This window comes from Lissotriton vulgaris, chromosome 4_1 (assembly GCF_964263255.1).
Source record: "Lissotriton vulgaris chromosome 4_1, aLisVul1.2, whole genome shotgun sequence".
NCBI classification, from domain to species: Eukaryota; Metazoa; Chordata; class Amphibia; order Caudata; family Salamandridae; genus Lissotriton; species Lissotriton vulgaris.
The window spans coordinates 229,797,978-229,819,660 of NC_141691.1; the positions used below are offsets into that span (position 1 = coordinate 229,797,978).

A 21,683-nucleotide genomic window follows, 5' to 3' on the forward strand; every position below is an offset into this window, starting at 1 on the left:
ACAGTGCATTCTAGAATAGGGCTTTCTCCATATGAGATTGTGTTTGGCCGTCCGGCAAATATCTGGGGTGTGCCGAGGCCTAAACACTTTTGCTCCATTGAATATCCTATGTTGATAGACTACCTTTACGACTTGACTGCTAAATTGAGTCTTATTCATCAACAGGTCTTTGATGCTTTGCCAAAACCTCCGGAGAGTCCAGGGCATCAGCTGAAACCCGGCGACCACGTGGTGGTCAGAAATTTTGCGAGGACAAAGAATCTTCAGCCTCGCTACATCGGCCCCTTCCAGGTCCTGCTGGCGACGAGGACAGCTGTACGTGTTGCTGGTCGCAAGCACTGGATCCACGCTTCTCACGTAAAGCGTGTTCCACTGCCGCTGCCCTACGACGACTGGGTGAAGAAGGGAATTGGTGCCTCCGAAGCTGAAACAACTCCGAAATTTGTCCCTTTCAGCGATGCCGATTTGATTACTGACACTTTGAAACTTGACTCTCCTCCTGAAAGGACTCCTTTGAACACTGAACATTTGTCTCCAGCATCACAAGAAACTTTGCTATCTACGAACTTAAACTCTGCAACAGCTGCTAGTGATACACTATTTTCCGATCAGACAGTACCAGCGAAGAAAAGATACAACCTTAGAAGCCATAAAAAGGACTAATAAAGCAGGCAACTGCATACTGTGATTTTGATATATTTATATATATTTTGAACTTTTGCCTTCAGCCAGGAAGTTTGCTATTGTTTATTGTTTTTAAAATTGCCTTGCCGTCTGGGTAGCCGTAGGGTCGTGGCTGTGTGCCTAGTTTGAATTTGCAGGGGTCTGACACAAGGTCGATCTTTCTGTTGGTTCTGGGAACTCCCAGGGCTGATAGAGGCATTTTCATCTACGTACACATCATCAGTGGTCGCGAGCGGATTGTAGAAGATGGAGCTTCCTGCGCTGCAACGAAAGAATGTGATTTACGTTCGCAGAAACAGACTTAATAGAATTCTTCACAGCAAATGTTTCTTGATGCAATGTGCCGTTACATTTTTGATTGTTTTAGCAACATTGGTGGGTGGAATTGTCTTTAGCATAAATTTGATTTTTGTGCCAGTTTCTACAGTACCTCCCCTTGATCCTGCTATTTCTACTGTTTCCTCTATACACTATTTTCACTCATTTCCAGAACATGAGCAAGCTCGACGCTCAGAATTCACCAACAACACTTTTGTACAGCTCTTGCACCAACACCAACTGGTAGTTAACACTACAGACTGCTGGGTATGTGGCTTGATACCTCACACTATGGATAAAGGTATTCCATATCTGGTTTTGCCTTACAGCTATAATGGATCATTTCAGGCTTTCCAAACCATCTTTGCTTATGCTCTCGAAACCTATCCTCCACGTCCACCACGTTCCACTAAATATAACTCTGCCAACAAAGCCTTAGTCCAGGGAATTATTGACATGGTCAAGGACGTCAATAATACTCCATCATACCCTAGAGACGAATTGCGAGTATATTTAAGTTGGAATACTTCAGAGTATCGCCTTAGTTTAGGAGAAAGCAAGCGTAAAAGCTCAACTCCAATCTGGGTCGTACCTCACCGAGGTCAGGTCTGTTTGCAAGGTAATGGGAGAAATCCGAGAGCTCAGCTAGGGAGGAGTGAGTGCGTAGAGACTTATGTGTTCCCGGCTAACTCTTCCCCTGCCTTTCTTACTGCTAGGGGTACCTATTTCATTTGTCGAGACAGAGCTTATACATGGTTGCCTGCCGACTTCTCAGGATCATGTTATATTGCTCGATTATTGCCTCCGACATACACTGCTTCACCTGATTACCACAGAACAAGAGTAGCGAGAGGTGTCTTCAGCAAGGAAGATACCGCTGGTCAGGAAGCTGGAGACTTCTTCAAAGGCTTCCTTCCGTTCTGGGGACCTATGGCCAATAGTAGAAACATACGTCAGCTAACACGGGTAGTTGAATCTACTATTACTGAAACTGCTGGTGCCCTTAGCAATCTGACAGCTGAGCTTCAGGCGGATAGGCTCATGACATTGCAGAACCGTATGGTTCTAGATGTTATACTTGCAGATCGAGGTGGGGTATGCAGAATGATCCAATCGAGCTGCTGTGTCTTTATTCCTAATAATGCTCCAACAGTCTACGAGGCGATCTCTAAGTTGCACAAGATTTCGGACTCAATACATGTAGACAAGGGAAACTGGTCCTTCATGGAGTGGTTTTGGACTCTGATCTCAGCGTGGGGATGGAAAGTTCTAATGGTCATTGGTGTCATCTTAGTATTCCTATTCTCATGTTGTCTGATTATCCAGTGTGGTCCTGCTCTGTGTAGTCTTTGTGCTGCGACTTGTCTCAGAAAACCACCTGCGTTTGGAGAAAAGACACGAGAAAGGATGATGATACAACAACATGTCACTGACCTGATGAGCATAGAACTAGATTCTGACATAGACTGAGTAATTGCCTATGTAAGGGCAAAAGGAGGGTCTGAGGTTCCGTGACGGTTCCGTGACGACTTGAACCCGTGTTTTCAAGTTTGTCGGAAATACATAAAAATGGTATCAGTGAACCGCAAATGATCCATTTCATATATCCTAGTGTTTTCGCTACGCTACGAGCAAGAGCACTCCTTCCATTGACATATTTCTGATATACCCACGGCATCCATCTTAGATTATGGCCGCCATTTTGTGTTTCCTTGCCCTCACATATGCAATAGCCTCTGATCATTTCATTTACTCCACTTTGATTAAGGACACGTAGCCTTAGCCGGAGATTCACCTCTTACATGACACGTGCACCTTAAACCAGATCACGCTGTAGCTGCATGACTCGACAAAGGCTGCCTCCTCTGCCCAAGGCCAGTCCTGCCAAACTGGTCTTCGTGTCCATTGTACCTGATCATGATTAGGCGGCCGAAGCCGGTAGCCTTGCCCATTTACAACCCACAAACATCTCTTATCCCGCTTTTCTATCTTCTGCACCTGGCTCTGTTCCTTTCCTTCTGGGCCTTTATTAGGGGGAGGTAACGAACTTTACGATGAGGCGGTCCGGGTCCTGAATGCAATATTGACAGGGGATTGTGATGAACTAGTGGGAACCCCTCTTCGTAGATGTTTGGTATCAGATTTTATCGACAGTTCCTGTGTAACGCCAAATATTTATTGTTTAGAGACACAAAGGTTTGGGAATGTACCGACATGTGAAATATTTGCCTAGAGCACAATTTTTAGTATATAAGGAGCGACCCACTTTGTACAAATCGAACAGGCTCCTAGTTTCTGCCCGTGCGTAGATTCTGTGACTTCTGTGTCCCTGCAGTAATAAACCTTTGGTCTTTGACGCCACCATCGAGAAGCCCGTGTTTCTGTTCATTTGTGCACCAAGGCAGGTGGAACTCCGGGGTCTTTGGGTGTTGTACCCTGACACCTCTGGACGGAACCAAAAAGTCCAGAACTCCAAAGCTCGTGGACAGCTCTAAATGACAGCACGAGAGATTTGAACATAATTCTCTGAGCTACAGGAAGCCAGTGAAGTGCGCGCATGTGTGACCGAACACTCTGCCATTTCGGAATGCTAAACAAAAGGCGGACCGCGGCGTTCTGGACAACCTGCAGTCGTTTGACCAGATAGGCCGGGATACCACAAAACAAAGCATTAGCATAGTCCAATCTGGACAAGATGAGGGCACGCGCAACCGATTCCCTAGCTTCTCTGGGCAGCAGAGGGAAGAATTTTCTTAAAGCCCTTAGCGTAGCAAAACAGGTCCCTGACAGCTTCTTGATATGGTTCTCAAATCTGAGGTCTTCTCCAAACCAAATTCCGAGGTTCTTAGCCGGGCCTCCCATCACCTTGGGACTAGGAAAATCAGGGGGCCACAACTCATTCTTAAAGTTGGAGGGGAAAGACCCATAGAAGAGGACCTCTGACTTATCCTCGTTGCATTTAAGCTGGGCCATCGCCAGCCAATGAAACACTGAGGAAAGACAGAGGTGAACAGCCGTTGTATCCAGCTGGTCATCCGGCCAGGTAAAGAGCAGCTGGGTGTCATCAGGGTATCCGATGACCTTAGCCCCAAGCTGTTCGGCCAGGTATATCACAGGGGTGATGTAGGCGTTAAACATCAACGGGCTCAAAGTGGAGCCCTGAGGGACCCCTGTGCAGAGTGGTTTGGCCTTTGAGGCAAACGACGGCATCCATACTTGCTGCGTCCTATCAGAAAGGAAGGATGACAACCAAGCCAGTACCCTGCCGCCAATGTCAATCTCAGACAGTCTAGCAAGGAGGAGATTATGGGGGACGGTATCGAACGCGGCAGAGAGGTCTAAAAGAATCAGGACCGCTCTGCCGCCACCATCCAAGCACTCTCGAATGGCCTCCGTCACCTCCACCAAAGCGGTCTCTGTGCTAAAGGCCGCTCTGAACCCTGACTGCGCCGGGTGCAGGGCATTGGATTTTTCGATAAAGCTGTCCAGTTGGCGAAAAGCCACCTTCTCACAGATCTTCGCCAGGGCAGGTAGCAAAGATATAGGACGATAATTCCCCGGTACTGTAGCCTCAAGCCCTGACTTCTTCAGTAAAGGGAGCAGCATAGCTTGCTTCCAGCATCCCGGAACCGTGGCAGAAGACAGTGAAAGGTTCACAATCTGGGTGACCTCAGTACATACAGTAGACGCCATTCCAGAGAGAACCCGGGCAGGGCAAGGGTCAGAAGGTGAGCCCGATTTCAGGGACTGAAGGAGAGCCTGGACATCAGGCTCCTCTGCCACTGAAAAATCCAGAAACTGCTGTGCGGGGCAGTGGACTGTTTGAGAGGCAGTAGTCATCAGAATATTGCCTATGGGCAAGGCAGCGAGCAAATCCCTTTGAATTTTTTCAATTTTTTCACTGAAAAAACAGGATAGCTCCTCGCACCATTGAGAGGAAGAGGGAAGCAGTGGTGAGTCTGCCACAGGGGATAAAAAGCTTTTGACAATAGAAAAGATCTCACGGCTATTGTTACTAGCTTTAGCAATCCTCCCAGCATAGTAACCGCCCTTAGCTAATCTGATGGCGGCATGATATTCCCTCTGGGCAGTTCTCAGGATTGCTTTAGCCTCTGGCTGATAGTCTCGTCTCCAAGCCCGCTCTAATTTCTTACAGCCACGTTTCAAATCCCTTAGATCGGGCGAAAACCATGGCTGAGACGGGATGCAGCGAGGTCGGGACGGGGCATTAGGCTTTGTGGATTCTTTGACCGCACATTCCAACCACCCATTAAAGCCACTAACCGCCTCTACCAGCTCCCCGCTGATTATTGGTCGGGACTCAATTAAGGCTCGCTCAAAGGAGGCAATGTTGATCTTTGGAGGGAGGTCCAGGACCGGACCCGTACTCACTCTATCGAGTCCATCCACCTGCCAGGCAAAACGGACCAGTTTGTGGTCGGACCACGTCACTCTATCCGATCTAAGTGCCACAATGGTAAAGTTGGAACAGATATGATGTTCCAGGAATTTGGACCATGTCTAGAGAGGGCGGGATCTGGGGGAGTGAGTATGGGAGATGGGAGGAGGCATGATGGGCGTCAGGGGGAGAAGGGAGGAAAAAAGAGGATAGGATGGTGGGACAGAAGAGGTGAGAGGTAGGCGCCGTATGAGAGTGGAGGGTCAGGAGGGGAGGAAGGGCTGTCTGCGGGTGAATTGTGAGGAATAGAGGGGAGGGGGTGGGACAAAGAGGTGAGAGGTAGGAGGCGTTTGAGATAGGAGGTCAGGGGGAGAAACGCTAGGGGGTTAGGTGAGGGAGTGGAGGAGAGTGAGGGGAGTGAGTGGAGGGGGGGGGGTGGTGGGGGGACCAAAGGGTAGGCCAGAAGTCAGAGATATAGAAAAGAGGGGAAAGAGAACCACAACAGAGAAATGCTAATGGGTGTGCTAGAGTAACAATAATAATAACGATAGAGCATCAGTATTCCAGTGAAACTCAACAAAAGGAGCAACAGTTATAGAGATAGTATAAATTATAGTGGAAGCACATCAAAGTAGTCACATTAAGAACATAGTGGTATAATGAAAATAGTAATGGAAGAGTAGGGAAGCTAGTAGTGATGGAACACCAGCACTCATTATAACATTCAAGAAGTAAAAAGAAGGTTCAAACAAGCGTAACAAAAATTATAGAGATAGCGTAATTTTAGGGGTAGCACGCCAGATTGATCATATTAAACAAGCATTTACAATGCAACGGTCTCGCCTTTGCAAAAGTTAGAGCTATTGGCATTGTAAATTACAACATTTGTATTTATGTATTGGATTTGAAAATAGATAACTAAATGGCATTGTCATTTACAATGCCAATCGCTTAATCTCTTGCAAATGCGAGACCTAGTAGTAGAGTGAGTAATAGTGAGTAAGTGTTAGAGAGTGCATAGTAGAGTGTGTAGTAGAGTAGTAGAGTGAGTACTAGAGAGTAATAGAGTGATTAATAGTTAGTGAGTAGTAGTGAGTAGTAGAGAGGACTAGAGTGAGTAGTAGTGAGTATAGTGAGTATTAGAGAGTGAGTAGAGAGTAGTAGTGAGTAGTAAAGTGAGTAGTAGAGTGAGTATTAGAGAGCAAGTAGTAAAGAGCGAGTAGTAAAGAGCGAGTAGTAAAGAGTGAAAGAGTGAGTAGTAAAGAGTGAGCAGTAAAGAGTGAGTTGTAAAGAGTGAGTTGTAAAGAGTGACTAGTGGAGTAGTAGAGTGAGTAGTAGAGTAGATTGAGTAGTAGAGAGAGCGAGGGAGAGGAGAGTGGAAGAGAGAAAGGATTGGACAGGAGAATGGTGGGCGAGTGCACTACCAAAGTGTTTGACTGAAGCATGGTGTGCTAGTGCACTACCTTTTACAGAGAGCACAATTGGGCACTACAATTGTATCAATTATGCAGCTTTACTGCTAACCCTGCATGACACAAATGATAAAACGTGGAAATCGATTTTCTGTGCATATCTCTCATGTGTGCATCACACATGTAAAGTGTCTTTTTGTTTTGATCCTATTAAAATCTTTGCAACAATCACACTTCAGAATCACAAAAAAACTACGAGCTTCATTTGAACTTTTCTTACTGCTGAAATATTTTGAAATATTTATCAAATGTACTTTGCAAGCATTTTCAGTTTGTCAAATATTACAAAGCACTTGACTCTGTGCAGCTTCTTCCATAGCTTGTAAGCACTGCACTACCTCTCGCACCCCTACTTCTGCACCCCTGCCCTTAGACCACCCACCCCCTGCAATTTACCTGGGCCAGAGTTTTGGTCTATACTATGTCCCTTGTGTGGCCTTGCAGAGTAGAATCCTTCACGAACAGGACGTGCAGCCAAGATTTAGGAAAGTGAACAGCACGTGCAGGCAAACTTTATGTATTTGTATCAAGAAGAGAGGTAGGGAGAGTAAGCAGACACTCTTGTTCCCCGGTCAATAGTCAAAAATCAAGAAAAGAGTGTCTATAGGACAGGCTAAGCCGTTCTAGGGAGCACAAACACAACCACACTGGGATGTTGAAGAAAGCCCTCACTCACCACCTGGTGATGACATGCTTCATCATTGGGCTCCACCAAAGAGACCTAGTGTCTCTTTGGTGTGCTGCAACGCCAGGATTACTGCGGAGCGGGATAGTGAGTTAAGGGCGTGTTGAGTGCAATAGGGACTAGTGAGTGTTGGGGGTATTTAAAATAGTCAGTAGTGTATCAAAAACTTTATTAAGTGATCACTAAAGACTCAGGAATTAAAATATGTGAGGAAACAGTCCACTTTAATTGAGTGGGGGTTCCTAAAAGTAAGTCGACATGTTTCTTGCCATCGAAACGGTGTTAATTTACCCGGCAATTCATCAGGACTGTGTGTGGTAAAACCCTGGCGGTATGGGCACGCTAAGGCCCACCCTTACCTAGGGGCGTGAGAGTGAAAAAAGTTTTAAAGTGAAAAAAGTGCAAAAAATTAGGAATGAATAAAATATTCCTAATTACTCCTGGTTTAGGAGGCTTCTACTTATCGTTTCTGCACTTATTAGGTGTTGGGAATAAACACCATGGATCTCAGGAGGGGGGTGGAAGCGTATTCGGCACACCGCCCTCGACGCTTAGCACCCTCAGTATGCCTACGTCGCCCTCGAACCGGACCCCGACGATCATGAACTTTATGTATTGCCAGGGATGTTGGAGCAATTAGAATTAACCTTTGAACGTGGCAGGTTGCATTGTTTAAAGTGCAGTGTTACTGAAAAGTAGACTTGCAGCATTAGGGGTATGAGAAGTACTGCTGGCAGGAGCTGGAGAAAAAGACACAAGTTCCACGGATGGCAGGGGTGAGGTTACCTACTGGGGCGGGTGTGGGGGGAGATAGGGTGGCGTGGAGGATACAATTCTCAGGGGTAGGAAGGGTACTAGGCCATAAGTAATGAGAAGGGGTGCAGGGCAAGGAAGGGTCGGTTTGAAAAAATAATCTTCCCCTGGTTGATACAATGAACACTGGGGAAGGGGGTGCAATAAGCGACACATCACTGTGCTGTGTGCACTAGGCATGTCATATATGGCTCTGTCACTAAAACCCAGAAGCACACAAAATACTCACCTCTTCCCCGTCATATTACACGACTCCCGGATGACAGATATTGCACATATAGGCTCATGTAATGACCACCCCCCCTAGCAATCCACCCCCACCGCCTCATAGCGCTACCAGCTCTCCATCCCTCTTTCTTTAAAAGTCAAGTTTTCCATACCTGTGCCCCCATGGTGCGGCGCGCGGCCCCCTAGGATCCGGATGGGCGCTTGTTCCTGGATCACGGATCCGAGCAGATCTGCCACTGTTGATAAGGATAGCTCGAAAGGGCAGGAGTGCGGGGTCCGCGGAGCACAGGGGTGTGGGGAGCTCTGTGCGAACCTCCTCTCTTTCTTCAGTCTCATTCCTCCAAACCATCACCCCTCCCCTTCGCTCTCTTTGCTTTAATTCCTTAGTTAGGATGCCACAGCGAACTTATCCGTGAGGCTTTGGAGAAAGAGTCTGCACGCATGACAAGCCCGGGAACACCACAACAGCAGCGCAAGTGACTAGCTGTTGTGTCGCTATACAGTTGTCTGGGGCACCTCCGCTGTGCAGCAAATTTGAATGCGCTACACGAGCTTGGTGTCAAGACCGGTCTCCTCCGGCAGGCAGCCTAATGATGCAAAAAAAACCAAGAACAAGCAGTAAAACGAGCCAACAGACCCAAATCAGGCTGGATTCTCTAGATTTTCCAAGCCCAAAATGGCTCGATGTAGCCCGCCTGAACTTGCCTTTACTTCAATAGAAGTCAATGGAAAAATACATGCACTAGATTTTTTCATGCTCCCGGTTATAAAACCTTGGCATGTATGAGGGTCTGAAAACCACACTACTGCTTATTGCCTTCAACTGAACTTCAAGAACCACAATTAAAAATATCTGTCTATAACCCTAACACCTACTGTACTCTTACCGTTCTCTACATTTATACTCTGTACTACCTAACAGCGCTCTGAAGGGACAGACCCCTAGGAGTAACAACTTCTGGGAAGTTGCTGTTCCGTTCTTGCTCCGAGTTATAGTTGAAAACACTGCATTTCATCGAAGATGGAATATTTCCAGCAAAGTTAAACATTGACCTTGGCATTTTTAGATTCACGCTTGTCCCTTCTGAGCACAGACACAATACGCTGCAATGTTCTGCCTCTGTCGTGACATCTGAGGTTACAAAGCTGGCAGCACACAGCGCGTTCTCCAGCTACCTGCTCAACCTTCGCTCCCGGGAAAGGCCGCCCCGGAGACCTATTGAAGCTTGTGCTTTCACACGGTTTACCACCGGTCTGCCCAAACAGAAACCTGCACTTGCCTGCCCTCAAAACACACATCCGAAGGAGGCTGTGTAATCACGTGATCAGGAGCAAACAGTGGGAGGGAGAATTCAACAGGGCTTCAGCCAATCAGCAGGCCGCGTCTTCCTCAGATGTACTAGCGCGAAAGCGGAGGCACGCAGCGTACCCGGGGAACGTTCGGATGTGAAGTGGGGAAGCATGGCTGCCAAGCAAGGTAAGTCTAGCAGTGCTACTGACATACGGGTCAGAAAGCAGCAAACGTTTTCCGCTGTGCTGCAGGTGCTCACGGTAGTAAGGCAGCACTGGCACAGACACTGCCAACACGAATTTAGGTTATCCCATCAAAGCACCGCATAGCAGCTGACAATGTACCTTCACATCGCAGCTCCCCTTGATCAGAAACACTCGCTGCTCTAGTTGAACCCATCGATCACTCCACAGAAGTACCTGGCGGAGAGAAATGAACCCTGCTTCAAAGTGGATTGCAGTTTTCAGAAAAATACCTCAACAAGCTGAGGATCGCCGGGCGCAAAACGGGGGGGGGGCGCTTGTATGTATGCGGCGGAGGCGCGGGGGGGGGTCTCTGTGTGCGTGCGTGTGTGTAGGTGTGCTCCTGTGTGTGTGCGGCGGGGGCGAGGGTGCCGGTGAGTGGGGGGGGGGGGGGGAGTAGGGGTGGGTGCGCGCGTGATTGTGTGCCTTCCTGCCTGCGTGTGCATGTGTGTGTTCAGGGAATCTGTGGCAGGGGACGTGCACGGCGCCGGGCTGGGCGTGCGTGCCCACGAGGTCAAATCTCCGGCAGGAGAAGCGCGTGACAGTCTGCTGTCCACATTCCCCCGAAAGTGATTACATAAGTTGTCTCGCCCTAGACAGCAAAAGCTTCACTTTTGCTTTCGTCTAGGCGAGACCTAAAAACAGTATAGTGATAACCATCAAAAGGAAACAATAATTAACAATAATTAAGGTAGCAGTATGTCCATACAAATATTAGGTCTGAGAGAGAGAGGGGCCATTAAGCTATCTTGCGAGGAATCAGGTAGGTGAGTGGAGGAGGGGGAAGGATATGTCAAGCACCAAAGAACTAGAGACAAATGAGCAAAATATGCAGGGAATCTGAAGATGGGTTTAGAAAAACAAAGTATAGGTAGGAACTTTCCTATAGAACGATGTGGCATGAATGTGAATTGTTATCTGGTAGATGTATTGGAAGAGGCCAGTAGGTGGCGCTGAAATCTCAAATATCAAAACTGTTATCCTTTGAAAAAGTGAAGAACTTTTACAAAGCTCGGAGAAAAATAGGAATAATTCCAGAGTGCACTCTAAGGTTGGCTACAAAAACAAGCATTTGCAATGCAATAGGTCTCGCATTAGGAAAGTTTGAGCTATTGGTCTTGTAAATGACACATTTTATATTTATGTGTTTGTTTTGAAAATAGAAAAATTAATAGTTTTGTCATTTACAATGCCAATACTTTTAACTTTTGCAAATGTGACACTTGTAATGCAACATGTTTTGTATTTACGTGACTTCGATGTATTGGCTTTAAAATTTTTAAAATAATTAATACTTAAATAAAAGTTATTGTAATTTATAATGGCAATAGCTTAAACTTTTCTAAATACCTTTTGTGAAGATTATGTTCAGTGTATTTTATTGTGACGAAAATCCAAGAACAGAAGTGAAATATTAACATCTTTTTGTGACATTTGTAATAAAGCTTGAAACATTGAGAGAACATATTTGAACCAGTTGTTGTTGAATGGTTGCACAGATTGATGCTGTGGTGACGCGGAGAAATGTTGTGGTGGCGACGAGTGTTGCTGTGGCGTTCAGTGATGTGGTAGCGCATAGTGATGTTGTGGTGCCCCTGAGTGATGCTGTGGTGCCCCTGAGTGATGCTGTGGTGGTGTGATAGATAGAGTGAGGGCGATAGATAGATGTGTGTGGTTGTGTGTTTGTGTGTGGTTGTATGTGTGAGTGGTTGTATGTGTGAGTGGTTGTATGTGTGTGTGGTTGTGTGTGTGGTGGGGTGTGTGTGCCCCAGCACGTTTCCTTACAAATTAAGCAGTAGAAAAAACACTGCATTTTTAATACAGTGTACATTTTTAGCTTATATGCTCTTTGTTCTGCTAATTAAAAAAATACACAGTGTAGAGGTGCTGCCTCATAAAAGCACCGGCCCTTTATTTGTTGCAAGTTATGTACTAGGACAGCGGCTGTAGCCGAGTGTTTGTAGGTACACATAAATTGAGTTGGTATCGTAGCTCCACTAAAGGCGATATTTTTGATTGTGTGTATTGTACTAAGTACTGCTATTCCCTAAAAGTAAGAAGCACACAAAAACCTTTTTATTTAAGAAACAAAACTGTAGAGTTACTTGCATGTTTGTAGTAAAATACATATAAAATGTAAAGCTGATGCCCATTTACAACACCAGCACTTACTTTCTTAAAAGGAAGGCTGAAGCTATGTGTTTGCAACTAAACTCAAATTGTTTGGGGGGAAAAGGCAGACTGAAAGTCTACTGGAGTGTGACTTTATGTGTAAATCCCTACACTTGAGAAAGGAAACCAGGCAGGCTAATTAAGATTGTAATCTTTTGCCTTCAGCATCTGTGGCATGCAAATCAAGGACAGCAGGATGCTGAAGTAGTTAAAGTAACAAAGGGCACCACTAAAATTAGGAAAAAAAGTTTGCTCGGAGATTCACTAAATAAAAAAATAATGTACTTTGGTGTAAAGCTGCAGCAAGTTAAAAGTCCCGGCACTTTCCAGTCACAAATTAAGCAGGGATAGCGCAATGTTAAATATAAACTGTTGCAATGTGGCGCTCAGCAGCAGCACGTAATAATAAAAATAAAACTACAAATGAAGACGCATTTAATTTATTTTTAACCTATCGGAAGTAGTTACGTAAACAGCGAAAACGCAGCTACAAACAAACCAATTTTGTAGCGCTTAAATGCAATGTAACCAAAAATAATTGGGTATAGCTGTGGCAAGATCATAGCCTCGGCACTTTCCCGTAACAAATTAAGCATGGATAGCGCAATACTAAAAATAAACTGGTTGATTGTGGTGCTCAGCAGTAGCACGTAATAATAACAAGACTGAGAGGTGGGGTTTAGTGAAGAAGACAGCTCGAGCAAACTTTCCCGGGGAGCGGCAGCGACTGACTGGCCACTGCGCCACATAAAGGGTAAAGAGGCAATGCTCCATGAAAGAGACAACACAACGTTGACAAGCTGGGACAAGAATAAGAAGTACTCAAACAAGAGTAACAAAAGCCAACCAAAGGTAAGCAACGGGCGGCTTCAAGTCCCTGTATTTTCTTGTAAACCACAGCATGGCTCACAACAGACAGGACATGCGCTAGCTAATAAACTCGACCTAAAGCACAGTAAGGCGGAATGCAAATTATGTTTATGCCTTAACATCAACATATGGCGTTTTAAAGGTGCTTGTGTTAAAAACGGACTGATAGTATCTCTTGTATGAAGGCTTTTAATTGCCACATACTCCTATTGACTATAAGACATAGCCCGCCCACATGTAGATCGTAACCTAGCCCTTCTAGGTATATATTTTGTTTGGGTGACGCGCCTACAGTGAAGTGAAACAGAATGTGGTTGAAAAGGCGTCCCTTTAAGGAAAGGCTGTAACCCTACACCAAGGAGAAACAGATCTTCGCCTTTTACATAGTCATTAAGGTTTTAAAAAGAAATATTAATAGCTTACGTAGCCGGTCAAATGTAAAATTCCACAAAACAGAAAAAAGGAAGTAGCAAGTACTATATGACAACAGATGAAATAGTGAATATTTCTATATAGGAAGCATCTGGTGAGTCAGGGGGCGGGTGAGCTGGAGGCATTCCTTTGAAGTCTGATGGAGGGGGCGGGGTGCAGGGGAGCGAGCGAGTGGGAGGGAACGAGCATATGGGGTGTGAGTGAGAAGTGAGGCCGAGTGGCGGGGTAGCAGCATGGGAGCACATTCCATTGAAGTCTGGTGCAAGGCTGATGGGTTTGACGTGCACGCTCGTCTCACACGAGTGCATCACATGAACTGGACGTAATCCGCAGTAGGTAGAAATTTTGTTTTGCCTACTATATACTCGCCTATTAATCCCTGCAGGATATAATAGGCGAGACCTAAAAACCAAAAAGCAACCAAAAAACAAACCCAAGTGTTAAAGAAAAGACTGACTGCCCCCGTGCGCATGCACGGCAAGATTAGTGCCAGACTCACGGGCTCTGGCGCCTGTGTGAGGTCTGCTGCGCGTCTCCAGCTCACGCAGGTGATCACACTTGTATTTCAATTTAAACAAGATTTGCTTACTCTGAAGGGCATGGCTATAATTGGCTTCACAGTCAACAAGCCCCGGTACTTAAACGAAGTAGGCGGTTCCCTCGGTGCCTCCCCTTCCGCTCGACACAGAGCAACGGGTACCGACGGATAGGTAAGTCTAGTGAGGATGTGATGGTAAAACTGCCCTATACCAAGTAGTTAACAATTCTCTCAGACTTGGGTCTTTTCTGGCTAGCTGCAGCAATTTGGTTCCTGCAATCTGTTTGCTGCTATATACCATGTGACACGCAGTCTTAGTATTATATATGGAGACACGTATGGTCGTCTGTGGCATGGATATTATCCTCTGTCCTCTCTCCCAGGGCCTGGTACCTACCTCAAGTAATCAGTGTCAGTTTAGGGATGGGGTTGGTTTATGGCAGGTCAGAGGGGAGTCTATCATACGTCTATTGGGTTGTATGTGTAAAACTATTAGGTTGGACACATAAGTATTGAGTGCTAATTGTGTCCTTTTTTCTACACATCAGAGCGGGGCCTCATTCTCCCGAGCGGTTGCCGGGCGAGGTGGGGCTTTCACCCACACAAAGCTGGGTGAGTATCACTAGGAGGAAATGCCTCCATGTGATGAAGCTAGTATGCTTATGTATTATGCGGAACGCAAAGTGTTCCTGCAGGTGTGTTTTGTTTTGATGGTGTTTGTGGGGTTAGTTGGTTTCATGTGTGTAATGGGATACATGGTATGTTTTGTATTTTTCTGACAGGAAGAAGATTTCCTTTCTGTCTCCTGTGGACATTGAGGTTCCAAGCTTTGGGGAGATATATGACTTCCTTCAGCGCAATGCACGTATTCTACTATTTCTTTTGTACACTTAACACACCCTGTTGCAGTAGCTTATTACCTATAAGGTCCTGATGAAAGCTGGAGTAATACTCCGCAAAGCTGAAACTAGTTGACCACTCTGCACAGCGCCATAATGTAGTCTCACTCATCCACTACTAGGCGTGTTTTTAATCTTGACACCTACGCCAACCTTTATAGGTACTTCGTTTAGGTAGTCAATTTTAGTTAGCACTTCTTCTAGAGCACTGCACTTATCTCACAATTTCTTTTTCCTTGAGCATGACTGTGGCTCAGTGTGCCGCTCTCCACTGTCGCACCGTCACGTAAAGATATGGGCGGTGTATGGAGCGACCACCTATCCCCATATGATGAAATGCCGCCACAGTCTGATGGGAATTGTCTGGCCCAGTGTGACTCAACACACCCTTTTCACACATGAACCTGTGACCCTTGTTCACCATTCAGGGCAGCACACCACCCTAGACCTGGTCTACTCTTTCTGTGTATTGATTCTGACTATAGGGGCATGAGTTGACAGGTCTTTAAATTATTTCCCCTTTGACCCTCCTCACATTTTGTTTTTCAGAGATTTTGTTTTGCCTACTATATATTCGCCTATTAATCCCTGCGGGATATAATAGGCGAGACCTAAAAACCAAAAAGCAACCAAAAAACAAACCCAAGTGTTAAAGAAAAGACTGACTGCCCCCAACATGAAGGCAAGCACAGAGTCAGTCCCCAAGTTTCAGATGGACAAAGCCAAAGAGTCTCCAGATGCTGCAGAAACCACCATTGCTCTACACACAACGTCTAGAGCAGTGGAAGTGACGGCAATGGTGTTGTAGACGTGCCTGAGAACCAGGTGGCGTGGAAACTGGAGCAGAGGCAGCGCGATGACAGCAAGACCAGAAAGGCGAAAATCAACTTCAAAGAAGTTGAAATAAGTGAGCTAGAATTACCGATTCTGGCAGCTCACAGAGCCACAGCAAAATCAGCTGTTTTGCCGAGTCGGGCCACCCATCCTCTATGCTGTGACAGAGGAGTAAAAACAAAGATGTCTCTTCCCCGGACACAGTTCCGGTCAGCAACAACCCAGCCAGGGAACGGGGCGTCGGGAAGCCCCAACAGCAGAGGTGAGGAGATGGGGCAGGGGAGGCTCGCTGTTGGTGCCTGGATTCACCACCACACTCTGGTCCGGAGTAGTGGGCGCCAGAGGAGTACAAAGCCTCAGAGAGTCCCCGGGGAATAGTCCTGAGTACCTGTTTCGGCATCAGGTGAAGGTCCTCCGAGAGTTGAGCTTGGAGTTGACTGAAGTTTGTGCTCTTCCATGCTCGATAGAGGGTAGGACTTCAGAACGAGCTGGTAGTTTGGAGTTTCTTGGTGTCTCTAAGCTCGAAGACAATGGCAGAGTGGTCGAACCAAGGGAGAGGTAAAACCTCTGGACTTGCAACCAGGTCAGTGGCCAGCAATATGGATAGGGGTCTGTGTCAAATGGATAAGCCCAAAGTTATTCATAGCATCCAAAAGGTCTCTGTTGGACTTGGCCGTTTTGGCAGGTTCACCCCTAAAATTTTTGCCTTTTCTGTGACCTGATATTAGTCGTTTTTGGCCTCTGCGCACTGTGGCCCAGTGTAAAGTGCGTGCGCTCTCTGAGTGCGTGTGGTGAGAATGGCCTGTCCTCCCATAGTAATGCATGGGGGATATGTGTGTCCTTGGTAAATCCTGGTGTGAGAGGAGTGCAGGGTCGAGTTTAGTATATGCGAACTCGTGAGAATAAATGCTGCACAATGGTGTGGGCAGATGTATGGTGACTGGTGGAGAAATTCCACTTTTAGAAGTTGGCATTTCTGTGTTCTGTGTGTCTGCCTGCCTAATGTGAATAGCATGTCTGGCTTGTGATTAACAGGTGCTGGATGGTGTGGTTGGCTCCAGTAGGCAGGATGAGTCTGCCCAGCGGTGAAATGGGAGATCTGCATGTAGATGGGAGGGAGGAGTTGCATCTGGGACCTGAACAGGGCTGTGCCATCCCTCCACAATGCTGGCTCTGCCCCCTGTGGTGCGTCTAATCCCTGAGCCCCCACTTGACAAAGGAGAGAAGAGCTGAGCAAAACAAAGTGCTCCAAAGCTCCCCTGTACCAGTTCTAACTGGTATCCCTAAACCCTGTGCTGTGACACAAAGGGGATATGTGTATAAAAGAAATTGCTGTGACCCCATGAAAATGTGCTCTGCTGTGCTGGTCCAGACGCTGGGGGGCTGCTGCTGCTGGGCTCCAGGAGGAACCCCCACAAGGGACTGCCTCCCAGCTGGAGGGTCCTGTGTGCTGGCCTGCCTGAGCCCAGCCTTGTGCCCCCTGAACTTTGCCTTTTATTTGGGGGGGGGGGGGGGGGGGCTTTGCCCTTCATTTGCTGGGAAGAGTGCTCCATTTCTTGCCTTGGACTTTCCTCCCTGGGAGCGCGCCTGTGTCCGATTGGCAGCACTTCCCTTGTCCTGGGGTTGGTGCTCAAGACTTTGATCTGGCGCTTGGAGAGTGCTTCTATTTATAATCCACAGAGCTGAGCTGCCTCATCTACAGAGGGAATCCAGACATACGGATTCTCCCGCAATTGCTATTTGTCAAGTAGGTGCCCACCCTGCATCTGTGCGCTGGAGAATACGAGCGGGAGCCCACTCTGCGTTTCTGCTGCATTCGTGCGTGCCCTGCCGCATTTTTGTCGCCGTTAGCGGGAGCCCACCCCACTTTATATTTTGGGAGTAGGCGGTAGCCCACCTCGCAGTGAGAGAGAGAGAGAGACAGAGAGAGACAGAGAGAGACAGAGAGAGAGAGAGAGAGACAGAGAGAGACAGAGAGAGACAGAGAGAGACAGAGAGAGACAGAGAGAGACAGAGAGAGACAGAGAGAGACAGAGAGAGACAGAGAGAGACAGAGACAGACAGAGACAGACAGAGATAGAGACAGAGACAGAGACAGAGACAGAGAGAGAGAGAAAAACGGGTGCCCACCCCACATCTCTGCTGTGCAATCAGCGCCGCGGCCTGGCAGAAGAAGGCCCCATCCGGAAGGCCAGCAGAGTCTGCCTGCTACGGGGTGGGCCGAAACCAGGAAGTAGCAGAGTCCCGAGCGGGCCGGCTGCTCGTAAGACACCCACCTAGTCGTCCCTGTTGTTCCTGAGCGGCCCCACAGGACAGCGGGCCGCTCCAACGTGGGGCAGTACTTGAATGAAGATGCCCGTAGAGGGGGCCCAATTGGCCCGGTCTTGGGTAATATAATCCCTTGTAAATACAGCCTAGTGCCAGGGGGAACAATGTACTTGTGTGATTAGGTTTCTAATGTGTTTATGATAATACAAAGGCTATTTTTATATAACCTTGTGTGGAGTCTGCTTTTGTGGTGTGCCTAGTGTTTGCTGCTGTGTGGGTGGTGCGCAAACACTTTACACATTGTTAATGTTTATGTTATGGGGCATTTGTACAAGCACACGGGTACTCCAAAGAGTGTCCCGGCGCTAAGGAAAGAAAAAGAAAATACCCTGGAAAGAGAGACACAGTAACTGTGGCGTTCTACAAGGTTCTTCCCTGTCCCCCCCTTTTGTTTAATTTATACATCTTTCCTCTTGTTTTTGCACTACAGCAAATGGAGGTCACGGTTTACAACTACGCCGATGACCTCCAGCTTATCTTTAATCTGTCCTCTTCCCCAGAGTCCATTCACAATTTCCAATCTGTTATGATTTTTATCAGGGACTGGATGAACTACAACCACCTGAAATTAAACCCTGATAAAACCGTATTGGTCCTTACAGGTGGTAGCTCCAGTCCCTGGAATTCTTTATTTTGGCCTTCCTCCCTGGGTCCTCCTCCCCCCCTTCTTCCTCAGTGAAGACTTTAGGGATAAAATTGAATTATCATCTCACCCTGCCCTCCCAGATTAGCTCAGTTGTCTCATCCTGTTTTTTGATTCTCCGCACTATTCAAAAGATTTCACGTTTTTTTTCCCTCTCTGTCCTTAAACTCATTCTTTTAGCCATGGTCATTTCCCGCCTTGACTATGGCAACGTTTTGTACACTGGTGTCCCTGCCTATGACTTACGGTGACTACAGCTGGTTCAAAACCAGGCCGCCCGACTTGTTTATAATCTCCCTAAGTCTCACCACGTCACCCCTTTACTTAAGGCCGTGCCCTCTTCAAGATGGGCTGTATCCCCTTTCAGGCCGGGGCAGGGACAGCACCTGCTTTCATTAATTCTGAAATTAAGGCCTACATCCCTTGCAGACAGCTGCGCTCCTCCTCCCAATCCCTTCTCGCTGTCCCTCGTTTTAGGAAGAAGAAATCGGGAGGCATGAAATTCTCTACCCTTGCCCCCGCCTTTTGGAATACTCTTCCCCTTTCCCTTAGGTCCTTCTCTCACTATTTAGAGTTCCGAAAAGCTCTCAAGACATTCCTCTTCTCTCAAGCCTTTCCACATTAGCAGCCTGCTTTCTGTCCTGTCTATGGGTCTGCATCCCCAGCTCCAAGAAACCGCTCGGCAGTTGTGCGCTTTATAAATATTTTAAATTCAAATTCAATTGAACTCCCACTCATACATAGATCTCATTATTGCTGGAACAGCCAGGTCTTGAGTTGGCGTCTGAAGCTCAGGAGCTCTGCTTCTTGTCTCAAGAGTAAAGGCAGCGAGTTCCATAAGCTACTCACTACCACCTGAAAGGAGCGTCCACCCTTCTTTGCCCTACAGAATTTAGGCATTACCGACAAATGTTGGGTAGATGACCTCAAGGTCCTAGCTGGAGTATAGGGCATAATTATTTTTCTAATATACTGTGCCCCACTGTTGTGCAACGCCTTGAAGGCCAACACCAGAGATTTAAAATCTGCTCTATTTTTTACTGATAGCCAATGTAGTGATCTCAGGTGACTCGTCATGTGTGTTCTTGGCCTGACCATAGAAATTGCTCTGGCGGCTGAGTGCTGCACAGCCTGAAGACAGTTCAATAAGTACTTGGGAATACCTAAATAAAGCACATTCACATAGTCCAGCCTAGACATTATCAAGGCTTGGACCACTGTCTTTCTATGGGACAATGGCATTGCCTCCGGGATAAGCCTGACTGCTCGTGCCAAGCTACCAAGGGGGTGAGCAGGGGTTATCTTTGGCGTGTAACTCCTTGCCCTGACTAGAGTGGTGGTCTCTGCCTGGCTTTGGCGCAAGCCTTAGCCAACCAGAGATCCCATTTCTAAAAGTCTCTAAACTGTTTTTCTTCAGTTTGGTAAAGATGGAAGTTTAGGGCTCCCAAAATAGTCAATTCAGACTTACAAACCAAACCTTCAAGTAGTTCACTAATGGAATTGAGAAACCTATTGCTTGGGCCAGGTGGGTAATAAATAAGCAGACATCTAAAGGATTTATTTTTAGTTACATCAAACCAGTAAGATAGGGCATCACAGTCTTTATTTGGTGAGGTGTCAAATCTGGCTTTGATCTGGTCCCTGTAAATAAGTCCAAGTCCCATCCTCTTTTTAATGGTCGATCAAGTCTACAGATGGCAAAGCCAGGAGGGATGACGGCTATAAGATCAGGTGTGGATGAGCAGTTAGCCCAGGTTTCAGTAGTAAACAAAATGTCAAGCTTCTGAGAATCGATATGAATGTACATTTCTGTGGCATGTTTGATCACGGATCGGGCATTCACCAGTGCACAATGGTGTAGCGGAGGAGAAAGGCAAGGAGAATATTTAGACGAAGGTGTGTGGGAGTCTAATGGTGGGTCGAGTGTTAACGGGGAGTAGCTACATACTTCACAACTACCCCTATTACCCATCCAGAGAGAGGATATATCAAGACTAGGGCACCCTTGAGAGCAATCCTTAGGGTAATTTACCTCCTACTTGTATAACTGATGTTCATTTACTGTTCAGAGCTAAAACTGCCAGGGGATCTGGAGCTGGGCGCAGTCCAGGCGCGTACGGATGCAGACGGGCTTGCCTTTGGCGCGCCGGCGGCCCACCCACTGCGTGCGTCCACTGCACATATGGGCCAGCCTCCTAACTTGATAGCCAGTGTCAAAAGAAACACTGGACTGCAAACCATGCAAGCCATATAGGTCAAGTGGGAGGAGCTGCTACCCTCCGCACAATCGGAAGGAACTGCTGTGGCAGACGTTGAAAGCAGTAAGACAGAATACAGGTGAGAGAGAAATTGTAGAAGTTACTCTGAACGTATTAAAAAAAATATTAAAATGAAAATTTTAAAAACAAATTAGCAACATGTATCAATGCTCGACTCAGCAGAGTCAAATTGGCTGAATAAAATCACACAACATGCAGCTTACCAGTCGGCATTCTGTAGATTTATCTGTTAGAATAGAAAGCTGATATCAAACTGTTTAAATAAATACTAGTGCAAAAAGAACAATTGATGGACGGAATGCAGAACAATGTCATAAATTCACCCCAGTACAGAGATTTGGGCCTAAATCCATCGTTTTTTTGCTCACCATGCCATTCCAGTTTGGAACGTTGTAATACAATGGAGGCACAGGACCTTCATTGAAAAAGCCCAAAGATTAAGTGTTGTGCCAGTTAAACATTCTTTACAGGCTCGCGGAAGCTTGAGCGGTTTACAAAAATCAAATCAGATGTGAGGGCGACTTGAGATGCACCCCAAAAGATGTTAGAGGCAAAA

General features: G+C 46.7%; 1 protein-coding gene across 1 annotated transcript in view; it reads right to left on the reverse strand.

The window, feature by feature from the left end:
- Window positions 1-21,683, reverse strand: part of LOC147718609 (COMM domain-containing protein 5-like) — a 147,573-nt gene that overhangs the window by 87,898 nt on the left and 37,992 nt on the right. The gene's annotated exons all lie outside the window — the stretch shown is intronic.